The sequence below is a fragment of the Eurosta solidaginis genome, chromosome 1 (assembly GCF_040869045.1).
Source record: "Eurosta solidaginis isolate ZX-2024a chromosome 1, ASM4086904v1, whole genome shotgun sequence".
Classification (NCBI taxonomy): domain Eukaryota; kingdom Metazoa; phylum Arthropoda; class Insecta; order Diptera; family Tephritidae; genus Eurosta; species Eurosta solidaginis.
Window position 1 is genome coordinate 161,907,310 of NC_090319.1, and position 12,770 is coordinate 161,920,079.

Consider the following 12,770-nt stretch of genomic DNA (forward strand, 5'->3'; position numbering starts at 1 on the left):
AATAAGAACTGTAGCTATTGTTTTTTTGGTAAAAAATCTACCAACTACTACTATTTTCACTTTAGAATTCCGCTCACTGCCATCATACCAACGGCAAAAACAAAAAAAACGCACATTCATACATACCCGTGTATAGAATGTAAAATTCCTATGAATTGAAACAACGGGAAGTGTATCAAGTGATTTTCCGTTCTTTCATTTCATTTCATACTACGGCGTGGCCTTATAAACAACACTTCGTCTAAAGAACGCACTGTAAAAAATGTGGCGTGCAAGTGATGGAGTGCTTTGTCGAACCTTTTCCGGACATGCACATTGGGTGAATCATATTGCCCTGAATACAGATTATGTACTGCGTACGGGACCTTTCCATCCAGTATCGTGGTATCATGGTATCGTGCTCGGATGATTTCACTCTCTACCTGTGGAATCCTGCTAAAAATAAATGGAAAACTATTGCGCCTATTCAAGCAGATCGATTTTCATTGAATGCTATGGGCAATAATTTTTTGCATGCTGTTGGTGGTGTATGTGAACTAAATGAGAATGATGGTGGAGCTGAGCTTTGGGCACATGGTATGGGTGTTTCAAATTGTGAACTTTATGATGCTAGCGCCGATCGTTGGGAATATTTGCCTGCTTTGTCGGAAAATCGTAGTCAGCATGCCGGTGTGGTTTTGGGTGATTAAGCGAATAATTTGCCACAGTACGTATGTATATGAATGTAGGTATGTATATTTGTAGATTATTTAAACCTTATATAAATTTTGTTTTCCATGCTTGCATGATGCCATTGATACTACAAAGTTTTTCACCCTTAACATCAGTTTTTATAACGCCGATTTTCTTTGACATATCTGACAGCTCGCGGAAAAGAAGATGAAATCCTCCAACATATTTTTAAGATATACTTTTTAATAACTATATGGCCCAAACTGTATAATTTTTTATATAAAAGTGACGAGTATATTATAAATAACGATATCAAGTAAAAACAACCTGGAACACATTACCATATATTGAAGAAAATCTATTCTAAAAAACAGGCGGTGCACTACAAGGATCCCAAAGTGTGTGCTGTGTGTATGGTTGTGTGCCTAATACGCGTGCGGCTGCTGCAAGAAGTTTGAAATTGGAGCAGAAAATTCTCGCACGAATTGTGGGTGAAATAACGGCATGCACCTGCAGTTGCTAGTGGCACGCAGAAAGTGTTTCAGATTTACAAATTTTAATGAAATTTACAAGTTTTTACGGTAGTCAACAGCCTTTGTAGACTTGTAGCCCCGTTTTTTATACAATACTCCTCCCCAAACAACTTTTTCCTTGTTGCAACAACAACGTAATCCGCCAGCAAACTGCCCGGCAATGTTATAAAAAAACTTAGCGATTGGAAGTTAATTGGCATCATATCAGGCAAATTTAATGAACTAAGAGAAAATTATTCGAGGGTTAATTTTGTAGAACATGTGCTAATCGACTTTAAGTACATTGAAAAGATATTAATAAATGTTAAACTGCGCGAGGAAAAGTGCAATAAAAAAAGTTACGAATATCGTATGCTGGGCAATGAGCAGTTTTCCCTTAAAAACCGCAAGTACTTTAATGCTTTGGAGCTATACAACAAAAGCATTTGCTATTCGGAACCTGGTTCAGAGAACTTATCTATAGGTTATCCCACGCGTCTAATGCATAGACTCGATAAACGCGAAAAAGATTGCCGTCAATTGTTGGATCAACAATCAGCCGATATACAGCCATATGATTTTCAAATGTCCTTCCCACCACATCCGCAAATACCCAATATAGCAGATTGTCTCGAAGTCCATTATACGGAAGAATCTGGACGTTTTATATGTACCAATCGTGATTTGGTTGTTGGCGATCTTGTCGCGACGGAAGAATCATTTAGTTCAACACTCTTACCACCGATGCGTTATATACGTTGTGCCACTTGTCAGGTGGAAAACTATTTATCATTAATACCTTCTGACAATTGGTGTTCGGTAATGTTTTGCTCGGAAGAGTGTCGTGAACGTGCTTTCGCCACATTTCACAAATATGAATGTCCTATTATTGATTTACTACATAAAATGTTCAATAAGATACATGGTATTGCGTTGCGTGTATGCCTATCAGCTATTGAACTCTTTCCTACTATAGAAGAGTTGATGACCTTTTGTGATGATCCGAATAATCAAAATAAGTCTGCATTCGATTTGGATTATGCGAATTTGACGCCAAGAGAACACTATCGTGCTATACATGGATTGGTAACGACTCAAAATTTACGCACCTTGTCTGATTTATTTCAACGTTCTGTTGTATGCGCAGTACTAAAGCATTTTGTTATTGGACATACGCCATTGAAAGAGTTTCTTGGCGGTGAGGAGGGTGAACATTTTTTTTTTTTTACTGAACTATTATTTAAACATTTGCAAACATCACCATCTAATATGCATGGTATTGATTTGGTGGAAAAAGTAAATGAAACTAAAGATGATACAACACATTCATCTGGTACATTCGCTTTCCTATCTCTGCTGAATCATTCATGCGCGCCAGCCGGTGGCGAGCTATACGACACATACGGCAACGCTGCGAAACCATAGGTCGCTGGTTCATATCCGGCTCGTACCCATGCAGTATCGTTTTACATGTGAATGTGAAGCTTGCATAAATGATTATCTCAATTTTGGTAAATTACAACAGAAATTCTATGTATCATATGCAAATGATGAAACGGATATGAAAAGTTTGGCGAAGTATGACTATGATTTTGCTTTGGGTAACTATCGTAAATACTGTGAATTCCTTACGCAGCATGCCAAGGCTTATCCCTGCGATCAGATTTGTTCAGCTAAGGAATGTTTAAAAATGGCATTGCATATACTTGTTGATGCGGTGCCGTTGAAAGCAAAAATGTAGAATGCATAAGCCCGCACATGCACAATTCAAACACATAGAAACTGAACGCAGGTGTAGACAGCATAATATATATTGTATTTAACAATAAGAAATCATTTTAATAAACTTTTTTTGGTTTTAAAACACATACAAAATGTAACAACTGAAAAAGTATACGAACAGATAAGCGCTTATTGACATTAATTATGAACTGGCATCAGAAATCAAATGGTACTTCACTATGGGGTGGTTATATTCTTATCCCGAAGTCTTCGAGTGCTGTCATAGTGTCAGATTCAAATGGATGAACTCGCATCGTTACATTTGGCGGAGTTCTAAAACCCTTTCTTTCGAACCGGCAGAGAGATACCTTCTACTGGGACGACATTATACACTACTACATTTGCATATTTGAATTTTATAGCCATTAGATTCTATGTATATGCATACTTTTAAAGAATGAATACTTTATCAGTGCGGATAAAAAAAAATCGATATATATATATAAATTCTTAACTGTCTCATTATTGCTTGGTGCCTTCGCCTTCAATGTAGCCAATTACAAGAAAGAAATTATACGAACAATAGAACACCACGAAAAAAACTCGGAATTTCATTTTTTTTTCTGCAGTTGTGGAAAAGAAGATACCTCCTTTTCGAAAAGAGGCACGTATTTGGTTAGGTGCAACCTCTATGGGTAGTTGAGCATGGAGTTTTATTTGATTGTATTTATAGTTAAGAAGGAAATGGTTGCTTTCCATTTTAACCATTTTTTAATAGTTATTTCAAGTTTTTGGGTGATGGGATGAATCCTGATACATTTTGTTGGCCTCGCGCCTTTGGCCGAGTGTGTAGGTGTTCTGTCATCCTCGCTCGGGGTGAGCGGGTGAATTTGGGTTGATTTGCTGTCCTCGCTCTGGGAGAGCGGGTGAATTGTGGGTTGTTTTTTAAAAATTAAAATCTAGTGGGCCGAATGCCTTTCGGTTCTGTGGCAGATATCGAATCTGCGTTAGGTTATTGCTTGGCCTCGTTCCTTTGGCTGAGTGCATCTGCGTTCCGTGGCAGACCCTGAGTCTGCGTTAGGGTTCTGGTGTCCTCGCTCGGGGTGAGTGAGTGAAGTGGGGTTTGGTTTTGAAAATTAAAAATAAGTGTTTTGTGGCAGATGGGGATCTGCATTAGGGTTGTTGATTGGCCTCGGTGAGCGAGCGCTGGGTTTTTGGTGGATTATCGATAGGGAAGTGGTGTTCGGAAGGGAGTGAGGGAGAGGAACGGAGGGCTTGCTACGAGGAGCTATTGGCCTTCTCGCAATCCGTCTCCTCCGTTGGAAAGAAGGATCAGTTTGACCAAAGGTCGTCTGACTTGACCCTTCTCGGTAAAGAGATCGACTACACGTACTCGGTTATCTTCACCGGGGTGTACGTTGACGACTCTACCTAGCCTCCACTCGTTGGGAGATAAGTTGTCCTCTTTGAGGACAGCGAGATCTCCCACTTTTATATTTTCTTTGGGATGCTTCCACTTCACTCGTTTTTGAAGTTCGGATAGATATTCCACCTTCCATCGTTTGCAGAAAGTGTGATGGAGGGCTTTGAGTTTCTGCCATCGATTGATCATCGAGGCAGAGCTCTCACTAGCATCTGGTTCTGGTGGAGCCAGCAGGTGGCTGCCGGTTAGGAAATGTTCTGGGGTTAATGGTTCCAGGTCCGTTGGGTCATTCGACCCTGGACTGAGAGGGCGCGAGTTGAGGCACGCCTCAATCCTGCACAAAAGTGTTTGGAACTCCTCCATAGTATATTTGTGGGGAGAAGCAATCTTTTTGAAGAGGCTTTTGAAGCTCTTCACTCCCGCTTCCCACAGGCCGCCCATATGTGGAGCGGCGGCGGGAATAAAATGCCAGCTCAATGCTTGATGGCTATACTTTGAGACTGTTTTGTCTCGGCTTTCGGCCAGAAAGGCTTTAAATTCGGATCGTAAAGATCTTGATGCTCCGACAAAGTTTGTACCATTGTCGGAGTAGATGTTCTTCGGACATCCTCTTCTCGCGATAAAACGCGAGAAGGCTGCGAGAAAGCATGGGGTGCTGAGGTCACTAGTGGCCTGTAAGTGAATGGCCTTAGTGGAGAAACAGACAAAAAGGCATACGTAGCCTTTTGACAGTCGACATCCTCTACCGCGGTAGCTTTTGATGTCGAAAGGCCCCGCAAATTCTACCCCGGTATTGGTGAACGCGCGGGTAAAAGTAGTCCGTTCGCCGGGAAGGGTACCCATAAGTTGGGACTGTGCCTGCTTTCGATGAATAATGCAGCTTTTGCAATTGTGGATGTCGGCTCTGATCATGGTATTGACATTCGGTATCCAGTATTGGGTTCGGATGAGACGGAGCATGAGCTGGTTCTCGCCATGAAGGGAGTCATGATGAGCCATCATAACTGTAAGGCGAGACAGCCTACAATTGTAAGGCAAGATGATCGGATGACGCTCGTTGTATGACATGTCTTTTGACGCCCCTAGACGCCCCCTGTTCTAATAATATCATCTTTGTCGATATATGGGTTGAGTGACAGTATTTCACTCTTTCGATCGATAGGTTCCCTATTTTTCAATTTTAAATATTCTGTCCCGTAAAATTGTTTCTGGCAGACTCGTATTAATGCTTGAGTCGTTGCCTTAATCTCATCGGCTGAGATTATACACGACCTTTGTGGAACATTACTTTAGTTTTTGGGTGAGTTCGTTTATAAAATCTCCTAACATAGGATAAAACCTTTAAAGCCCTGGGTAAATTTGAAAAACGGTCGAGAATATCTACCTGATCTACCCTTGTCGTAGCATATGTTTGTGCCCTCTTCTCCTCAACGGACGTTTTGTATTCGGGCTCTTGTGCTGGCCAGTGGGAATTGTCTTCTTGCAGCCAAGAAGGTCCCTGCCACCACAACGAATTGTTGACCAACTCTGATGCAAGTAGTCCTCTGCTTCCTAGATCCGCTGGATTAGCTTCCGAGTCCACGTGAAGTCAGTCCTTTCTACCGACCATATCGATGATCTTAGTGATTCGGTGTGCGACGAAGGTTGACCAGGAACAGGGCGGCTTTCTTATCCATGCGAGTACGATGGTTGAATCCGTCCAGAGGTGAATTTTTGCTGGCCCCAAATGAATGTTTCGGAATATTGATTCCATGATTTCTGCAAGCAGCACGGCGCCGCAAAGTTCTAAACGTGGTAGTGAGATGGTTTTCACTGGGGCTACTCGGGTTTTGGCTAGCAAGAGATTTGTGAAAATTTTATCGTCCCTTTTTACGCGCATGTAGATTGCTGCTGCATATGCCTTTTCCGATGCATCGCAAAAACCATGTATTTCGATGTCGTCCTCGGGCGTAAAATTTACCCATCGCGGTATCCTAATGTTATCTATTTCGTTATAGTGTTGGGTGAAATTTTCCCACCGTTCTAAGGTAGTTGGGGAGACAGGTTCGTCCCACCCGATGCCCTCTTACCAGATATGCTGCATTAGTATTTTTGCCACTATGACCATTGGTGCAAGCCAGCCTAAAGGGTCGAAAAGTTTGGCTATAGCGGATAGGATTGCGCGTTTGGTGGTGTTGTCGCCATTCCCTAAAACTCCTGCTGTAAAGTAAAACATGTCTGAGTGCGCGTTCCATCGTATTCCGAGTGCCTTCACCGAGCTAGCCTCTTCAAACGCTAGGAAGTCCTCGCTGAGCAAATCCGTTTTAGGGATGTCCTGAAGGATTTCCTCACAATTTGATGTCCACTTGCGCAATGGAAAGCCAGCTGAGTGTAATGCTTCGCGAATCTCGTTTCTTGCTCTGATGGTTGACGCTATTGTATGTCCTCCAGATAAAATGTCGTCGACATACATACATTCTCGTAATATACCCGATGCTATTGGGTGCGTATTTTCTACATCATCAGCCAATTGTAGAAGTGACCGTATCGCGAGGTAGGGGGCGCAGTTTACACCAAATGTGACAGTCTTTAGTTCGTAAAGACTGATGGGTTCGTTGGGGGATGTTCGATGGACAATTCTTTGAAATTTGGCGTAATTATCGGTCACCAAAATTTGCCTATACATCTTTTCTATGTCACTATTAAAGACAAAGCGGTACAGTCTCCAACGTAGAATTAAAATAGCCAAGTCTGCTTAGAGTACTGGACCTGGTGGAGTATGTCGTTTAGACTAATGCCATTTGCTGACGGACTTGACGCGTTGAAGACGACACGCACTTTGGTAGTGGTACTTTCCGCTTTTACAATGGCGTGGTGGGGGAGGAAATAACTATCGGAATCGTCGGATGGAATATTGTTTTTGATTTTTCTCATATGTCCAAGCGTTTCGTATTCGGATAACACCCGAACATACTCATTCCCTAACTCTTGGTTTTTCAGTAATCGTCCCTCATTTCTGAAGAATTGTGAACATGCGCGCTTTAGGGACGGTCCTAATGCAATCTTCTCAGGGTAATCCTGCCTGAATGGTACCGAAACTGTATATCTTCCACTTTCATCACGTTTTGTTGTGTCCTTAAATAATTGTTCACAATACCTTTCTTCTTCATTAAGCATTTTGTTTTTGGGAACATTTTCTACCTCCCAGAAAGCTTTTAATTGGTTGTCCAACGCAACCTCGTTGTAGAATGACATGATGCTCTTTGTTGGACTCGGTGCTTCGATGCGACCGGTTAGTATCCAACCGAACACTGTCTCTTGGGCCAAAAGTGTATTTAGTACATTCTTTTTCAGACCGCTCAGTATAATTTGGGGATATATGTCTCCTCCAAGTATGAGGTCTACGTCTTCGTTGATGTAGAACCTTTTGTCTGCAAAACCAAATCTGGGAATGCCTGCATAGTCATGGCGTTGATATGGCAGGATGGAAGATTCCCAGTGAGTTTGGCTAGGACTAGAACGGGTGTAGTCAGGCTGAAGCAGGCATCCACTGGTGAACGTAATTCAATTTTGGATGCCTCTTTCACCTGAGCTGACACCGCATTTGTGATGCCTGAAACTTGGGCATGCATTTTTCTCGCTGGCAAATTGATTCTGCGTTTCAGTCTTTCAGTTATAAAGGAACATTCAGACCCTGAATCAATTAATGCCCGTGCGGAGAAGTCGGTACGATTATGGCGAATGTGTACGCGAGCAGTTCCTAATAGCACGCCTGTGCTGGAATTGGCATGACAGGATTTTACATTCTGTTTCGCAGATTGTCGCGCCTGTGCCGAAGTTGTTGGGATATTATCCGCATCTTCGAAAGGATTGCGTACAGCCGTGTGCTGAGATGTATCCGCATGCAGGAGCGTGTGGTGACGAGAGTGGCATTTGGAACAGTAGTAGGAACTGGTGCACTTCGTCACGGTGTGTCCTGGGGATAAGCAATTCAGGCAGCCACTTGTGGATTTTATAAATTTAATCCTTTCTACTGGGGTTAACTCGCAAAAGCGTGAACAGTTTCGTAATCTGTGCTCTGCGGACTTGCACATTTTACACATTGCCTTTGACGTCGGTTTGGATACCTTTGTTTGAAAGGCACCAAGTCTTTTCGTAGGGGGTTCTGTTGATTGTCGCGACGTGTTTAGTTTTTGCACTTTCGAAGTGGCATGCCCTGTAAACCAGACACTGTTTCAAGTGTCTGAAACCGATTAGACAGGAATTTATCCATATCCTCCCACTTGGTTATATCCATTTTATGATCTATACTTTGCTCCCATAGAGCCAACGTGCTCTCTGGTAGCTTGGTTGAGCAGAGATAAGTCAGGATTGCATCCCAATTGAAAGTGTCAATTTTGTGGCATTTGAGGGACGAAATACAATTCTTTATATCATTTTGCAGCTTTTTTATTGAACTGCCACACTCACTTTCTACCTTTTTTAAGTTGAATAAAATTTGTAGTTGTGTATTAACTAAGATACGTTTGCTCTCGTATCTTTCACACAAGTTTTTCCAGGCCATCTCGAAGCCTTCATTTGTGAGAGGGCATTTTTTAACGATATCTTTTGCTTCGCCCTGCGTTTTTTTGTTGAGATGGAATAACTTTTCCACCCCTTTCAAGCTGGAATTGTTTATATAAATTGCCGTGAAAAGGTCGCGAAAAGTTGGCCAAGACAGATAATCCCCTTTAAAAACTTCCGTGTCGGAAGCAGGGAGGCGAATTTTATGCCCATGAGGTTCTTGCTCAGGGTTGACGTTCTTTTCATCCTTCTTGTATTTTTCTGCCTCAGCAGATATAGACGCTAAACATCGCACGTAGATTGCGTATGCTGCCTTTTGCTTCTTTCTGATCGCCATAACGTCATCCGCTGACACCTCATCAGATCCCAATAGCGAATCAAACGCAGACTTTACCTTCTTCCACAAGAGCCGCAACTCTTCCTGCTGTATTGCAAGGATGTGTTTGCTATGGTCGCTCTCCGGAATAAGGCTGTAATCTTTATCAAACTCTGCGATTGACTCTGCTAAACGGATGTAGGTTTCCATAGTTTTATTTACGTTTATTAACGAGAAAATTGCCGATTATAGAAATGGAACGCTTTAGAGTAAAAATACCCGCCCAGCCGTAAATAAACACTATTGAAATTCGAAGTTTATTATTTATTTTGTTTATTGCAGACTTTGTCAGAGTAGCGACAACGAAAAGGGTTTACTTTATGGACTTTTTGTCACAGCAGCGACAACGAAAAGGGTTTACTTTATGGACTTTTTGTCACAGCAGCGACAACAGCAAAAAGGTTTAATTTACAGACTTTTTGTCTCAGCGGCAACAACAAAAAAGGGGGGGCCACTCGCCACCTCCACAGATAATGGGTGTATTTTTGAAAAAGTGAAAAAATGCGTGCGATATTGCAAAACATGCGCAAAAAAAGTGTAAAAAGTGTTTAAAAAGTGAAGTGAGCACCGGATTAATTAATTAAATTGAACTTAATTTCGTGTTTGTGATGTGCAAAAAAACAACAACAAAAACCTATTTAGTATGGTGCGGAAAGTGAGGTTAGGTTACCCTCTTCCTTGTGTTGTGTCTGGAAAACCTTACCACTGGTGGGGGATAGACCAAATAATCACAATGACTGAAATAAAGGCTAACAAACCGAGTGATTTAACCTTTGAAAATAGAAAAATAAATTGGTGCTCACTAAATAACTTCACTGTTTTCACTTTTTTTTTCTTGATTTTAATTTTTCGCGCACTACACGGGTTTCTTCTTTATTTTGCAAAAAACAACACTCAAAAAAAAGTGGCAAGAAATATAACACTTACTTCTTAGTTTGTCGTAAGAAAAGTTGATTGCGCTGTGCTGTGGTAGGCGAATATGCTGTGGCTCTGGTCACCTATGTACAATATAAAAACTCCAAGTTTTTCCTTATCAATTTTTGGCTGCTGTGATCTGTGTGAATTGTGCTGCGTTGTGGACTGTAATTTTAGGCTTTTAGTTCTTTTTTCGGTGCGTAAGGACCAATGTTCGGCCTGGGTGCGTCTGAAACCGGCAGTGGGTAGGCGCACACGGGTCCATCTTGGAGTGAATGGTTCGCTCAAAAGAAATAAATAAGAACACAAAGAGGAATTTCCTCGTTATAATATAATATTTAATTTAGAGTGAAGGAAAATATACACTGTGGTTACAATATTACCTTGGTGTTTTAAGTGACGATGGTGATCCTTGCGATGTGTGCTGGTTGGCGGTGAATCGAGAAAGAGGCCGGTTATCCCGTTGAGGACAACCGCTAAGCCGCGAAAAAGTCCTCTGGTGTTAAGGAAGGGAAAAAGCCACACACACAACCACCACCACACATACGTGCATGTGTGCTGACAACCTGCACACACACATGCATGTGTATGAAACGCATGCATATGCATGCAGGCACACAAATGCGGCGTGAGTGTGGGTGGTTGGAAATATTACTAAAACGTTAGGGAGGGGCGCCATCATTCAGGTAAAAGTTAGGCATTGGGCCTAAACACGTGGACTGGGTTATTGCCTTTCGTATGAAGTTTTTGTTTGTAAAAATTATTAGTGGTAATTGGTCAAATGTCAATGAATTCTGCACATAATGCATTAAGTGATTTATTTGCAAAGTTTGGAAAATTTTTATTTAATATTTCTAATTTTTCCTTATTGTTGACCTCATTTTCGAGTTTTTTATTTTTAACTATTGTATAATCATTCAAATTTTCTGTACGTATATTAAAATCTTGAAGTGTTACATTTTTATTTGTTGTATTTATAATTCTAACAAATGTTTGTTGTGAATTTGCTATTGTGTTTGCAATAAAAATACCTTCAGACAATTCTTGTTGTGGGGTTAGTAAATCTGAATTGTTATTTTCTATGTGAATTTGCCGAACTACTTCTGATCATGCGGGAAGTGAAATACTATTGATTGTTGGTTTGTTAGTCATCTGAATTATTATGTTTTCTGGGTAGTCATATGGTCTCAATATTAGAGTGTCTCCTTCTGTTTGATAATCAAAAATGCAGTTATATTTTTTAATGAAATCTAATCCTAATATTCCATCGCATGGGATTGGGAAATTGTCTTCTACTACGTGAAATTTGTGTCTAATTAATAGATAATCATCTTTTAAGTCCGCTTTAACCGTGCCAATAGTGCTTGTTATCCCTTGACCAATTCCTCTTACATCTGTTTTTTGAGAATTATTTAACGTGACATTCTGTCAATTTGACCCTTTTTATACTCAGCTGAGCAGAGCTCACAGAGTATAATAACTTTGTTCGCATAACGGTAATCCCTTACGGCATAAACTAATCGAGATAGATATAGACTTCTATATATCAAAATGATCTGGGTGAAAAAAGAAATTCATTTAGCCATGTCCGTCCGTCCGTCCGTAAACACAATAACTTGAGTTAATTTTTAGGTATCTTCACGAAATTTGGTATGTAGGTTCCTGGGCGCTCATCTCAGATCGCTATTTAAAATGAACGAAATCGGACTACAACCACGCCCACTTTTTCGATATCGAAAATTCGAAAAACCGAAAAAGTGCGATAATTCAATACCAAAGACGGATAAAGCAATGAAACTTTGTAAGGGGGTTGACTTTATGACGCAAAATAGAAAATTAGTAAATTTTTGGACAATGGGCGTGGCACCGCCCACTTTAAAAAGAAGGTAATTTAAAAGTTTTGCAGTCGTTCGCAGTCGTTGAAGATATCATGATGAAATTTGGTAGGCACGTTACTCCTATTACTATATGTGTGCTGAATAAAAATTAGCAAAATCGGATGATGAACACGCCCACTTTAAAAAAAATTTTTTTTTAAGTCAAATTTTAACAAAAAAATTTAAAATCTTTACAGTATATAAGTAAATTATGCCAACATTCAACTCCAAAAATGATATGGTGCAACAAAATGCAAAAATAAAAGACAATTTCAAAATGCGCGTGGCTCCGCCCTTTTTTATTTAATTCGTCTAGAATACTTTTAAGGCCATAAGTCGAACAAAAATTTACCAATCCTCGTGAAATTTGGTAGGTACATAGATTCTATGACGGTAACTGTTTTCTGTGAAAATGGGCGAAATCGGTTGAAGCCACGCCCAGTTTTTATACACAGTCGACCGTCTGTCCTTCCGCTCGGCCGTTAACACGATAACTTGAGCAAAGATCAATATGTCTTTACTAAACTTAGTTCACGTACTTATCTGAACTCACTTTATCTTGGTATAAAATATGGCCGAAATCCGACTATGACCACGCCCACTTTTCCGATATCGAGAATTACGAAAAATGAAAAAAATGCCATAATTTTGTACCAAATATGAAAAGAGAGATGAAACATGGTAATTGGATTCGTTTATTGACGCAAAATATAACTTTAGAAAAAACTTTG

The 12,770-nt window shown here is 40.5% G+C and overlaps 1 protein-coding gene and 1 pseudogene across 3 annotated transcripts in view; both read left to right on the plus strand.

Moving 5' to 3' along the window:
* l(3)80Fg (dnaJ homolog subfamily C member 16 l(3)80Fg) overlaps positions 1-12,770 on the plus strand; it is a 2,137,133-nt gene that overhangs the window by 1,375,280 nt on the left and 749,083 nt on the right. The window lies entirely within an intron of this gene.
* Positions 1,177-2,953, plus strand: LOC137238688 (SET and MYND domain-containing protein 4-like; annotated as a pseudogene).